This window comes from Lepidochelys kempii, chromosome 13, assembly GCF_965140285.1.
Source record: "Lepidochelys kempii isolate rLepKem1 chromosome 13, rLepKem1.hap1, whole genome shotgun sequence".
Classification (NCBI taxonomy): domain Eukaryota; kingdom Metazoa; phylum Chordata; order Testudines; family Cheloniidae; genus Lepidochelys; species Lepidochelys kempii.
In genome coordinates this window covers 17,433,308-17,448,611 of record NC_136392.1, presented here as the reverse complement: position 1 = coordinate 17,448,611, position 15,304 = coordinate 17,433,308, and the positions used below count along the sequence as shown (strand labels likewise).

At 40.2% G+C, this 15,304-nt stretch overlaps 1 long non-coding RNA gene across 1 annotated transcript in view; it reads left to right on the top strand.

Moving 5' to 3' along the window:
- LOC140897127 (uncharacterized) overlaps positions 1–9,181 on the top strand; it is a 38,144-nt gene extending 28,963 nt beyond the window's left edge. The window contains exon 3 of the long non-coding RNA XR_012154685.1: positions 9,049–9,181. This is a non-coding gene — a long non-coding RNA (uncharacterized LOC140897127). The remainder of the gene's footprint in view (positions 1–9,048) is intronic.
- Positions 9,182–15,304: the final 6,123 nt, after the last annotated feature.

Genomic DNA, 15,304 nt, shown 5'->3' with positions numbered 1-15,304 from the left:
TTATAAGATATCTTTTGTAATTGATAAAATAGATGGTTGCTCACATGTCTTTAGCTTATCAGTTATATAAATCAGATACCATGAAAGAAGGTTATGAGCAATAGTCCATTTTCTTTGTCTCTTTTCTGTGAACACGTATAGTAGTATATAAAGAGATGCCTTTATTATATATGTATGTTGTATTGGAGAAAATGGTAAACTTGATAAGGGATGCTCTGTAATTGATGAACTTAGTAAATGACAAAATGGACAAGGAACCTGGGGTATAGCAGGTGTGTTCTATAATTAATATATCAGCATGATATTAATGTATGGAGTAATGTCTAAGTATTAAGAGCTAATTGTGATATAGATGGTCCTAGCAGTGATAAATTAGTTGCAAATATCATTGGCTTAGTGATTCAAAATAAGATCAAGATAGAAAGGATTTTTCTTTGTTTTGAACAATATATAAGAGGTGAGTTTTAGGGAGTTAGAAGTGAACTCAGGTAGGCTGCCTCATCTCTCCATTTTCAGATTTGGTAGGTCGGTGTCTTTTTCTGTATTCTGCATAGTTCAGTATTAAGAATTGCTTGATTGTCTTATTTAAGTAAAACTTCAGTTGAGTTAGTTGTTTGACATCGTGAATTATTACATCTGAACATGCAAGAGTGCTATATTAATGATTCATAATGAATAAACAAGGTTAGACTAAACATGCAAATGCTAAATCAGCTTGCTATGAGCAGGGACATAGGAACTCAGGAATTGCTATATTGGATCGGACCAGTGGTTCTTCTGGTCTTGTGTCTGACAATAGCCAGCACCAGATGTTTCAGGGGAACGGGCAAGAAAACCCACACTGGACAATTATGGAATTACCTGCCACTAAGGGAAGCTTCTCCCTAAACACTGTCCGTTGATGTTTACCTTGAAGCAATGTACCTTCTAGTTTTTTTCTATTGCATATAACTGTGGATGCTCTTATTATCCACATATATGTCTACTATTTTTTTGAAGCACTTGGGAATGTCCAATCTTTGCCCAGCAGAGGGGCATATTAGCAGCTTCCCAGAAGCCTGATGGCCCACAGAGAACTGGAATAGCCACTTGGAGCTATCTTCACCTTTAAGATGGCACTGAGGCCTGTGAAATTAACAGCCCCCCCCCACGTGGAATATTCCAACACAATCCTGCCAGCGATACTGTAGTTAATTGTAATTGGATCGTATTTTTCATTGCATAAATGAATGCTCTGAAGAGGGCAGGAATGGATTTTCCTCCCCAACTCACAACCACACAATTACAGCACTGCACAACTGGTGAGATAGGTTATGGGAGAGACTATCACCTTCCTGCTAACTTTGCATCAAGGGGCAGATGCTCAGCTGGGTAAATGGTCATTGGACAAAGTCAATGGCCCTATGACAATCTGCACCACCAGAGGAGCTGCCTCCCAGGTGCTGGGCATTGTCTGAGGCACGATGCCAGACACAATGGATCAATGGGCTGCTATGTAATGTAGCAAATGCTACGTATCTAATACAATAACTCCTCACTTAAAGTCATCCCGGTTAACGTTGTTTCATTGTTACATTGCTGATCAATTAGGGAACATGCTCGTTTAAAATTGTGCAATGCTCCCTTATAACTTCATTTGTCAGCCGCCTGCTTTGTCCACTGCTTGCAGGAAGGGCAGCCTGTTGGAATGAGCTGGTGGGGCTTGGAACCTGGGTGGACCGGCAGCCCCCCCTATCAGCTCCCCGTTCCCTTAAGTTCCTTGTGTGGCAGCCACCCAGCAGGCTATCAATTGCCAGGCAGTTCCGCTGTTCCTCCCCCCCCGCCACTGCCATGTGCTGCTCCTGCCCTCTGCCTTGGAGCTGCTCCCCGGAGCCTCCTGCTTGCTGTGCGGGGTGGGGGAAGAGGGGGGATAATATTAGGGTGTCCCCCTCCCCCCTGCTCCTGTACCCCGCTTACCCCATATCTCCATAGAGTGGGGCGAGGGGACATGACAGGGCTCAGAATGGAGGGAGCTTCCTGGCAGCAACTTCTGTCTCAACTTGCTGATCTACTTAAAAAGGCAGTGAGGTCAGTGTACTTAAAGGGGCAATGCGTGTCTCTCTCACACACACAGGGTGTTTATCTCTGTCTCTCTCTGCCATGCTGCCTCCCCTCCCTCTATTCGTGCTGCCTTGTAGAGTGTGAGGCTACATTAACAACAATGAGTTAACCCTTGAGGGCTCAACTGATTGCTAATTCATCATTTAGCAGCCAGGCATTCCCTGGGAAATATCCCCCCTTCTGACTCCACCACCTCAACCAAGCTTCACAATCATCATCGCTGGGTACAGTATTAAATTGTTTGTTTAAAACTTATACCGTGTGTGTGTGTGTGTGTATGTATATATATATAATATAGTCTTTTGGTTGGTGAAAAAAATTTCCCTGGATCCTAACCCCCCACCATTTACATTAATTCTTATGGGGAAATTGGATTTGTTTAACATCGTTTTGCTTAAAGTCGCATTTTTCAGGAACATAACTACAATGTTAAGCGAGGAGTTACTGTATCTACTAAGGCTGATGTATTAATTACATTTATTAAATAAATCAATCATGGGTTCAGATACATGCCTGGTGCAATACCATTGAATTGGGCCCACTCTAGCTATGGCTACACTTGGTACATACATTGCATACCCACTAGGAACGGGTATAAATAGCAGTGTAAAACAGTGAGGCACTGGTTTGGTGAATTGAGTACAGCTGGGCCAGTATCTTTGGATGGGTTCCCTACATGGGTCTCTACACACCCAAGCAGTGCCTGCCCCATCTACCCGGCTATTTTTAGCAATGTAGTGTCCTGCTGCCTCCCTGCTGCTAGAACCTTTTCCTGCCTTGGGGAAAGGCTCTGGCAGTGGGGGAAAAGCTCCGATAGGGGGAGGCAGCAGAGAAAGACTCCAACAGCTCCTGTCTGCCTCACCCTGCCAGAGCCTTCACTGCCGCATGTAGCTACACAGTACAGTGTGGACACAGACTGCTTTTGAATGCAGATCTGCAGCTACATGTCCCCTACATGTTGCTACCAGTGTAGACAAGGACTGTGTGTGTCACGGAGAATAAAGCACTGTGTCTAGGCAAGGACAACAGAAGTAGGGTGACCAGATGTCCCGATTTTATAGGGACAGTCCCGATTTTTGGATCTTTTTCTCACATAGGCACCTATTACCCCCCACCTCCTGTCCCGATTTTTGACCTTGCTATCTGGTCAGCCTAAGCAGACGTTTCAGGGATTACTAGTTAGAAATACACACACTGAATAAAGAAAAGGAGTACCTGTGGCACCTTAGAGACTAACAAATTTATTTGAGCATAAGCTTTCGTGAGCTACAGCTCACTTTATCGGATGCATAGTTTTGAGAAGTTAAGCACAGCTCTGCGGATCACAACAAGTGCTTGGCAAGCCCTGCCCTAGGCTCCCACGCTTGAGGGACTTAATTTTTAAGAGCCTTCTGTAGCCTTCTCAACCCCTGGTGGCTCAGATCCCAGTCTTGCCAATTTATTGCATTTATTTGGCTATCAAATGTGTCTGTAAAGAGGAGTAAAACGAGATAGTGAACACAGCCGATGGGAATTCATTTTTATTAAATAATATAAATTTACACTTTATTGTGTCTGGATGAACTTCATCTTAATGCTCCCTCTTCTTCTCTTTACTCTTTTCCTTTAAATGCCGTGCTACAAGTATTTGTAGAGTAATTATTATCAAGGCTTTCAAAAATTATTTTCTATCTATCTTAATACATGTAACATGCTGTTTCATATTTGATTTAAGTATTATTAACAGCATAACTACCTATAAAGTCAAATATAATTAAAAGACAGTAGAAAGCAGCAACACAATGTAGATTGTCTGTGGTAAAGAATGTGGATACATTGTTGAATTAAGTAAGGGGCAAAATTTGCAGCCACATGGTTGACTCACTTTCTGCTTTGATGTTACATTTAGTTCATTGGAACAAATTCTTTGCCTGCTAAACAATTTGCTTCTTGCTTCTCATTTTTATTGCTCTCCTTTGGGATAAGGAAGGAAAAGAAAGAAAGAAGAGTTTCCCATATTAAAAATGCATGCCTCCCACGCCAGCGAGTTCCCCCTCAGGAAAAAATTTGACAATTCTTTTTCGTTGTTGAATAATTTCAGGTTTTCATTAAAAAACAACCACCAAAAAACCCTGGGTTAAAAAAAAAAATCAGTTCTTGGCAACCAAACTTTTTTCTGCACAACCAGAAAATTATGTGGGTTTCAGTTGCTAAAAGTTTTCAGGTTGTTGTTTGTCAACAAACCACTCTGCGCCAAAAAAAAAAAAAAAAAAAAAAAAAAAAACCAGACATTGTCTGTGAAAATTTCAGTTCAATTAAAGAAAATTTTTTTTCCCATTGAGAAACCAGTTTGATGGAATTGCCTGCTGATCCAAAGGCCTTTGGTTGGTTTCCATGGCCGTAAGGCGAACCCAAGGATGCTGGACGTTCTGCCACTGCAGACCTCTCTTACTGCAAATGAGAAAGCTCAGTCAGAGTAAAGCCTGCCTGCTCTTCATTCCAGTTCTATGCGCCACCTCAGTCAGGGAGCAAAGGTGCATTCCAAAGAGCCTTTAATCAATGAGTCCCTGTGATGCTAAGGAGTGCGTGGTAGGGTAGAGGCGATTGAGCCAATAACAATGGCCACATGGGCTGGACTGGCTGCTTGGTTCCTCCTGCTAAATAGCTAGTTATTCCTCAAAATGGGGTCCATAGTGCTTCACTTGCATTGTACTGCAACCCCAGGCTCAGGCGCTACAGGCCAAATTCATTCCTGGTGGAAATCACATTGACTGCAGTAGTGGTTTTACACTAAGAGGGTATTTGGCCCTCGTTTAAAAGAAAAAGTAGTACACACCACTTAGGTTATTAAATGCCCCCCTGGCCTCTAGAACTCAGTATTTACCTGCTAGATGGTCTTCCTGCTGTTGCGACCCTTCCGTTGGAAAGCGTGTGCCAGGCCCTGAACCCAGATTAAATTTTTAATGCGTGATTATAATTGCATTATGCAAGACTTTACATAATACAGTGATTTCAGACCACAGGGATTGCTGGTGGCACCATTACAAGGAGCTTTTATACACTTTAGGCTCTTTCCCCATAGACAGGCTGCCAAAACACTGTGCAGCTTTTATTACCATATGTGCTGATTTCTCCCTCCCTCCCTCTGCAATAAATTATGATTAGGAGTAGCTGGCACTGAGCCACGAGTGCTTTGAAGTGGTTCAGTTCACTTGTTTCGTTATGGGTAGGGTTATGTGCTTTGCCTAGCAATAAGCTTCCAGTTTAACGATCCATTTGACAAACGTTGGTGAGTATTGGCAAGATTATCTGTTGCTTGGCTCAGGGGGCGTAACGTGTTCTCTCACGCCTTTGCACTGGTACCACCATGCCAGCACCCTGCGAGGAGCAGACTCGCCAGAGCTGCCATATGCTCACTTAACTGAAGTGTGCTGGAGAGCTGGGAAAGCTCCCGCCCCCCCCCCCCCTCCACAATCCCACGCCTCTGGTAGCCTAGTTACATTGGTCTGCCAGGCACAAACCGGGTGTCAGATATAGCCCCAGTGCAATTTAATCTCTCCATGGCGCAATGGGCGGGACAGTGACTCCTCAGGCTAACTTGCTAGTTAACATGTTTAAAAAATGGGCCTTGTATCCTCAGAGGCACCACCCTGGAGCTAAGATGTTATATCAGGAACCCTTCGTACTGCCCCAGTCTTCTAGAGCAAAGGCCCACCCTTCACAAATGAAAGGGGATCCCTCTGCGCCTCACCTTTGAAATATACAGATTCTCTGAAATGCAAGGTTCAGATCCTGGTGGGCTTGACGCAGTCCTTTGATGCAGATGATTATTGGGTGTGTAGCGGGGGAGGCAGTGTTAAGACGTCTTTACCAAGAACCCGTGCTCTTAAAGTGCCAGCAATATCTATGCAGCACAGCAGCGTAGGCTTCAGTTTACACTCTTGCAATGGCCTCAACCAACCATCCCCCCACACTGGTGTGAAGTGCGCCACGCTCTATTTGGTCACCATTCTTTACTTTACAACATCATTTAGCTAGCTCTGTTAGCTCACATGCATAGAAAGCGACCCGTTCCCTTCCCAAAAGAGCTTATAGCTAAGCACAAGACACAGGACAATGGGTCAGGAGTGGGACGACAGTGAGACTAGTCGTGACGAGAACACGGGAGGCTGGCTTGCCTGGAGAAGTGGGTTTGAGAGAGGTGAGAGCGGGTGCTTGGCAGAGAAAGACAGGGAGAAGAAGAGGGTGCATTCTGTTTGTGCTCTATGTATGAAATATGTTAAGTGCTTTGGGTTCCCTGTAGAGCTGTGAAATCTCTTTCAATCCTGGCCAACATTCCTTTTCTCAGTGCCATTGTCTGAAGCTAGGACTGAGCTATTGCTGAGTGTGTAATGGCTGCTGGTTTTCTGCTGGGATCTAACTCCTTACTTTGTCCATTGCCTTGACATACTGTGGCAAAATTGCCACTGTACCATGCCCTCCTAGTGGCAGTACCTCAGTTTCCCCCATCTAGTTGTTGGCCTATTGGTATCACCTGAGCCTCCAGCCAAGCCAGGTAACAGATGCAACCTTTCACAGGACCTCAAAGTCCTTAATTTACAGAAAATAGCAAAACCCTCTACCCAGGGTTTCATGAAGGTTGCAGTTCTCTGATCGGCTCCTGTCTTCAGTTGGGGGTTCCAACTCAGGGATCAGTGTCCCAGGCTTCAATCATCCCACAGCCCAAGAGCAAAAGCGTCCATCTACCTCTCAGGTGGCTCGCTTCCCTGGCCTTTCTTCCAGCATCCCTTTGCTCCTTCCTTTATGAAGACTCAGTCCCTCCCTAGCAGGTCTGATCACCAACTAAGCCAAACACTCCTCTAGGTGCAGTTTGGTGGGTTAATTGGCCACTTTAACCCTTTTTTCACGTGTGTGTGGGGGGGAATATACTACCCATCACACATACGACATACCTAAAATATTGAGAGTGCTTTGAAAGCACCTAAGTCCTTTTGTATGTTAGCCATACGTTTGTGGCCAGCTGAGTGCATGTTGATAAACATAAGACAAGCCTGGGTAAAACTGGCCCTAACAGGACACACACAAGCAGATTGTAATGATCAATGAGCCACAAATTAAATCCGAAGTTCCACAGCCTGCTTACCACCAACAGCTCCTTTGCCTTATGCGCTTTTCAAAGTTGTTCTGGTCTTTTGTGTCAATAGACTGTAATAGGTCTGGCAGCGTTGTGGTCTAGCCTCTGGATTTTGCCAAGCAAAACAAACGATTTCGGTAAATTGGCTTTAACTAGGGTAAAAGAATACTTAGTGCTTCTTATCTTCAAGGACTTGACAAACAATCTGCCCAAACCCCACGAGATAGGCATGCTCCCAATTTGACTGATGTGGAAATTGAGGCAGAGTGAAGACTAGCATAGGATCACAAAACAAGTCAGTTCCAGAGCCCATCTCAGAGCTCAGGCATTCCTGTGCTCAGATTATTAGACAAGAAAAAAAAAAAATCAATGGGAAATGTAGCCAAATTCTGTCAGAATTTTTTTCTTGGAATCAGGGGTTTTATCTGAAATCTGTAAAATTTCTCTTGAGTCCTAGTCCTTAGATCTAATAATGCTAGATATTATCAGCTACTGTGATACTCAAAAGATCATTTAAAAAACTTAAGAGACTTTAAAAACAGAGGGAAGCTATTCAAAAATGCCTATGCACATAATTTGACCAGATTTGACCATTTGTGCATATATGTATCTGATTTACAAATGTGGTAGCTGCATGGATAAATTAGGTGCACAATTGTGTATGTATAGTGTACCTTTTTGCACAAAAATTGTGTATGTGGTTACTGTGAGTGCTTGTGCAGACTGGGGAAATGTATGGCCAATTCTAGTTAAAGTGTGTGCTTTCTTTTCTTTTTTCTTTTTTTTTTTTGAATTTGGTCATCAGTTAAAGTGTTTGAATTAAATAAAGCTAATTGTCTTTAGAAATCAGGAGGTCTGAAGACTCATCTTATATTGGAGTTGCATGCCAATTTAAAAAATATTAGTTTCACCAACTGAATGAAAGAAAAGTACAACTGAGTAGTGCAAAAGGCCCTTTGTTCTGATGTCTTGCACAATTTAACTAACACCCCATTATTTCATTTTCTGGGGAAGAAAAATGCAATTGCTCAATCAGAAAATCCAGGTTCTTGACCCAGTAACTATACATGCAACCTGTTTAGCCAATTTCCATATCCAGAGCTCTTCATCTGACAAACTCTGCTGTCATCCCATCTGCATGTGATCAATCCTAACATCAAGGTCAAGGCTCTCATCATTATGGTCTCCAGTCTGATATCTGTAAATACATCACTGTAGATACATTCAGAACGGAATATTGTTGGGAAGTGTTCTGTTTCACTGAGATGAGTTGTGGCTAAATTTGGTCAATGTATATTTCAATGTACAGTTCTAAAACACTTAAGCCCAGGAAGTTAGGTGCCTAAATACTTTTAAGGATCTGGGCGTTAGGGTTTGATTCAGAAAAAGCATCCTTATTCAGGTAAGCACTTATGCACACATTTAACTTCATGCATATGCTTAAGTCCCTTTGGAGTCAATGGGACATAAATACATGCGCTTAAGTGCTTTCCTGAATCAGTGCCCTAGATATGGGAAAATAGGGTACTCTGTAACATCTGCTGTCAGTTACAATGGTTTCAAGTAGCCTGAATCGCTGTGCCAATTGACCATAGTTATTGTAGTGTTGGCCAGTAAATATGACCATAAAACAAACCAACCAAAGGCTCAGTTTTATCCGTACCTTTTTATTTATTTCTGCAGTAGGGGACCATTGCTTTAAAATCTGTAGACATTTGGACATATTTTACAAGACAGTACAGTTTCTGAATGTCACACATTGATCACAGTTTCATAGCACTACATGCATATAAAGACATTGATTTTTTAATTTTTTTTTAAATTATTTTTTACAGAAACAACTGGAGTGATCAATAAACTTCAACGGAGGACTATTTACCAAAAAAACAAAATAAAAACAAGAACGCACCAAACCCTCCCTCTCACCTCCCAAAACGTAAGACTCTAAGTGCACTAGTGTATGGCTAATGGAACATAGTTACCCCAAAACACAAGGGTGTCGAGTAGATATTGCTCAAACGGTGAAAAAACATCTTCTGACATGCTGTCCCTTAGTGTGACCCAATCTAATAGAACAAAGAACACGTGCTGGCCGTGCTGAATCTGCTGGGGCAGCAGGACATGCATGGCAACAACTACCCTTCACTATACATTTTGGGCCTGATTTCCTAGTGCCTCCACTTTCCACAGGTATAAAATGACAAAACACGGTGTAAAGCAGTGGAGCACCAGACTTTATATTTTCTGCCCTTTCTCACTATAATTCCATCCAAATCCGCCAGGAGAGTCCCAGGAATTTTTTCCAGTTTATATTTGGTGTTAAAATACCGGCTTTACTGTTTAAATGCTTTTTAAAACCGGTACCATTTTTATTGCACTAATGTACTGGCTAGTGTATATTCCCCCCCCCCAACCCTCTAATAAATATCATCAGAACTGTTCATCTGTGGCTCATAGGCCCTATATCTCTTACGGAGAGTGTGTTTGCTGACACGATGGAGGCCTGTGCTTCTGGAACAGGAAGGTATTTGTTCTATCCCTGCAGGCACTGTGAAATTCTGAATGGGTCTGATGTATAGCATAGTGAAAGACAGCTGTGACTTCCTGAAATAGTCATAAGTTTGTTACAACACGGTATGTCTTTAGGAGCATAAAGAGAAGCACACCTTTAGATGTTTTCTCTCCATTCCAGAACCACTTCACTGGACTGATTAAAAAGCAGGACTCTTCCATGTTAAAGTTGGGTACAGCAGATCAAAATCTTCTAATTCCAATAATATATAAAAAGGTTGAGATTTGGTGCAATTTAGGACCTGTGGCTGGCCTTTTAGCCTTAGGTATTAAGAATCACTCCTTATCATGGCTTCAAAGTTCAACATAATATGGAGGATCTGCCACAATGACAAACCTGCAGGGAATGTTTTATTGTGAAAGCAGCTCTGTACGCCAACCGTAAAAAAGCTGGCAAGGACTGAAAAGTGTCCTATCCCTCAGGGCTCAAACCAACAGAATATAAAACAAAGCTGGTGGTCATAGGAGGCAACATGAACTCAGCAGTACTTCAGAAACAAGATAGAGGAGGATAAAAGACAAGAGACATGTCAGGGGGACAGATCAAAATTGAAATACTGTACAATAACCATGAAGTACCGCGCATAGATCAGAATTGGTGTGTCCTCACATGGTCTTAATTGCAGATTAGCAAGGAGACTGAAAGGTGTGACCCAGTAACTGACACAATATCTGTTGGTAACTACTTGTACAAATCAACAAGTCCTTGTCTAAGGCCCTGATAAATTATAAAAATATGGGGTGAAATCTAGTCCCACTGAAGTCAATGTGAGTTTTATAATTGACTTCAATGGGGCCAGGAGTTCACCCAAGACGATCTTGCACATTTAAAGAGCAATAACATAGAGTGATCATAAACCAACAAATCTAAATGAAATGATTGTCATTCTCTTTCACCCACTTCCATCTAATTATTACTGCTTTTCACTTCCCCCTGCCCAGACGGTTTTCAAACAGGTGCAATGGACAGCTGTATTCCATCCCTGAGATCATACAAAGCCTTTAGTCTTCCCTAAAATATATTTGCTGGCATGTCCAAAAGATCTGAATACAGTGGGTCTTTGCTCTGAGTGCAAATTTACTTATTTTGTTTAATGCAGCATAGCTGCAGTGTTATAAGCATTCCTTTAAAATTTCAAATGTTTAGCCTTGCTCAGACCTCCAGAACATCAATATAATAGTATTACTCTCTATTTAAAAATGAAAAGTATTCTTTTCTAAGCTTATAACATGATTTATTGTGCGATGAAGCCAGAATTAAGAAAAGCAAAACTGAGCCATATTTACAGATATGAACAGTTGTGGCACCTGACCATTGGTGTCAAAGGACACTTGGTGGTGGTTTAGGTAACATCAGCAATAAAGGGGAATATGAACTTTTAGCTTTCAGAAGATTTCTTTTGTCTTGCAGAAAAAAAAACCCTTTTCTTTAAGCCCCAAAGCCTAATTATCTTGGTACATGGCTGCAAAACACATGCTGGAAATCAATCACCTTTTAATTGGTGAGATGACTGACATTTGGATGTGTTTTTTCCTAATGCAAGCGAGCTAGCAGCGGGTCAAATGTAACATTGGAATAAGCAAATACAACTTATTGCAGTGGTAAATTTGGTCCATAACATGTTGAGTAAACCAAGTATTTTATTGGTATGCCCTTTTGAAGGGCATTTTATATGACTGGAGATGTCAGATGTGCAGGGTTATTGCGTTGGCTAGTTGGAGGTGTGGCTCCCTTTCAGAAACAGAAACACATTTTCCATTCATTTATTTCCTCACGTGGTAGCTGAGCCTTGCTAATGTATAAATCATTGGCAAAACAAACTTTGCTGGTCATTACAAGCTTGTTCCTACTGTGATTGCTGATTATTTATACATTTTCAAATGTACAGGCTTCTAATTAAATCATGTTTCAGGTTTGCTCTCTGGGGTTGCAGGCATATAGGAAAATTCCATAAAGAGACCATAGCTGTGTAAATATAGAGCTGGGCTAACAGAAGTTACTGCGCGAGAATTTCAACTCTGGAAAGAAACTGCCCATGTGCAACCAGTCGCCTCTTCTTAATTTTATGTTTAAACATTTGGACCAATTCAAAAAAGAAATATTTATGCATAGATTTAGGGTCAAAGCTATCCAGGCAAACTCCTCATTGACTTCATAGGGCCATGACATGGTATATATCAAGGCATTTGTTTTTCTCTTGTTTTTTTTTTTTCATTGTAGGTGACGTAATTGGAGAGCAGCAAAATGATTAAGAAGAACTAAGTACATGGACAAATCTTTGCCTTCACCAAACCCAAATCCAGTCCCTTTCTGAAACTTGTATATTTAGGAATTTGGATAAATAAATGTTCTCCACAATTCCTGGTTTTGCCCAGGACTGAAGGTGGCAATATCAAAATACAACAATTGCTTGACCCTGCAGTCTTTACTTAGGCAAAACTCCCACTGGGCTTGGAATTTCAGTGGGAGCTTTATCTAAATAAAGAATACACCACCAGGTATTCAGGTTGGATAAGAGCCTGAACTTCCAGTTCTGGTGCTGATCTCAACTCCATCCCTAAAACTTTTGTAGTTGACTCCATCACTAATTATTATGGTGATGGTGATTTCCAAATCTAGTCCCTTCTACACACTGGGCAAGATTCTGATCTCAGCTAAATCAACGTAAATCTGGAAAAACTCCACTGAAGTCAAAGGCTGCAGTTAAGGGTTGAAATCAGTGGAGTTCCTCCAAATCTACACCATTGAACCTGAGATCACTGTCTGGCTCATTCTCTCTTTTTTTAAGAAAACACATCTTAGTTTCCGTGTACTGTCCTTGTATTTTGTTTATTTTTAAGGACAACAAGCAGGAAAATACAAATACATAATGACATCAAAGAGATCCTGTGACCTTTCACAGACCTATTTCAGGAGGGGTGTTTCTGGTGTTCTCAGAACAGAGACATAACAAAAAACACTCAGGAAATCAGCTATGTAAATGAACAACAATAGCTGCTAATATATTATTCTGTAATACAAAAAGAAGAAATTTGACTTGTTTGCCCTATTATAAATTTGCTAAAAATACAGATATATATTTATATTTTATATATATAATATTTAAAATCTGAACAGAAAAATAGACTTTTCCATACATCAGATACTTATAGAGCCAACACAATGGCAAACAGACGGTACAGAGAACATCTGTACTTTAATCAAGAATTATTTAAAGCCATATTCTGCCCAACTGGGTGATTCTAAAGCAATCTAAGCTAATGCTTGGTTCATTTTGGTTACCATAAGTGTAATAATTGATAAAATATGAGAGCTTTGCTAAAGAAATAGATATATGGGATTCTCCACCTCCACATTTTGTGGACTGAGCTATATTGTACAATGTAAATGCCACACAGTTTCCATTGTTTCATCACCTTACCCAGGAATTCTACTATTTGCTTAAAATGAGGTGTTTGAGAAGTCTGGTAAAAATGACTGGAGATAATATTATGCGGAACTTATCAACAGAGAGAACCTGGCATTAGCAACCTTGTTTTCGTAATGAGTTTTAAATATCCCAGTTATTTATTATAAACTGTACCAGCCATAATTCTGTCAAAACATAAATATACAATAGATACAAATATTAACAATACATTACAATTTTACAGAAGAGAATACTGTTTTTCATTAAAAATGTTTATCATATTAGCTGCAAGGGAAGAAAAGGCTACAGTTTATCACAGCCATAGTTGCCAAAGAGACCAACCGCGTAGGGTTTGTTTCTACGTGACGTGCACAGATTAATATTCCCCAGGCCTTTGACACAGTATGATCAGAAGGAGAATATGTGTTCCATTGGCATTCTTTCTTCTTCTTCTTTTCTCATATTGATTCTTGAATCTTTCATAAAATGTGGGTTTCACAGGAGAGTCTGTTTTTGTTTTCCCTTAAATGTACTCAGGTGAAGTTTCTAAGAAAAGGCACTGAGAAATCCACTACAATAAATTACTGTTGTTTTCCTTTGTATAAAGCTAAAAGTCAAAAAATCTTTTCCCTCCTGGTTAAGAAAACTGCACCCATTCCTTCCACAAATATATATATATATATATATATATATATATATATTTTAAAGTTGTAGATTGCGTAAGAGACAAGCAAGAACCCAGACATCATGTGCACACGGTCCTTTCGATTGTGATGCTCTTTGCTGCAGTAGATAAAACTCTATCAGCTTGCTTGACGCATGGTACACAGTAAAGGACCTGAATGCCAGATATTAGCGACTGATCTGCAAACTTTAGTTTGATGCAAGAGATATTACATATTTCCCCTCCAATTTTAGAAGATTAGGGAAACATTTATCAAATGAACTGTAAAATGAAATTGCCCTTTAAATACCTACGGGATTTGGTGAGCATTACGTTATCAAAGCACTGCCTTTTCTTCTGTAATGAGTACAGACTCTCAGTCTAGCGTAGCTTTTCATTTGACAGTAGATTTCCCAGTGCTTACATATATATATATGTCTTATGTACACACACACACACATATATATAGATATATATTTCTTATTCAGACTTTATTTCGTTAAAATAAGTTACTCATATTTCATTTTTTAACTGGGCACAAAATAAGAGCTACATCTTCACGCACAAATAAGAAAGAAATGCTCTTCAAGCATATTATATGCTTAATTGTACATTATTCTCTTTCTATAAGAAATCTATAGGACTTTGGCCATTAAGACTTAAAAGGTAGAAATTTAATGATACTTTTGACAGCCAGTTCAAAAGCGATTCAATAAAATGCTACTTTAATGGTAAGACTAAATAGATGAGATAAAGTGTGTGTCAGATTCGATCACACAAGGCAGAGAGAGGGCCTTTGGTTACAAGGAGAGTTGCACCAGTTGTTTTTATTAAAAAAATGACAATTATTGATCTATACATTTTTGTCAGTGCCATCTATAAACCAAATACATCACTTTAAATGAATGTGTGGTCAACACTACAGTGTATGGCTATATTTAAATATGATCACTTTCTTGATATGTAAAATATGACTTTTTTTTTACATGAAAGCATCAGCTTTAAAAATATTTAAATTGGAAATCACTATTATTTACTTTATAAAAAAGTTATCTTCCCTGAATTAATTTTTTTTATTTAATTTTTTACATTTGTGCTGATGGCAGACATGGCTGATGACTGAAACATCGAGATTATGCCGAGACTGCTCTCTTTAAAATTTCTCGTTTCCACTCTATGGCCTAGCAAACCATAGACTCAATCAATACTTAACGCTTTATCTGCTGGAAAGTCACTTTACTTTCTAATAATTACTCAGTCTTAACAAGTATCTCAGCAACACACTACATTAGTTCCCATAAGTACACTTGTATGTACAATGGGCCAAAGCCTGAAGTCCTTAATCAGGCAAAATGCCCATTCAAATGAATGAGTTTTGTTTGAGTCAAGACTGAGTAAAAACTGACTAATGACCCTCAGGAATTGGCCCTATATAAGTGCTCTGAA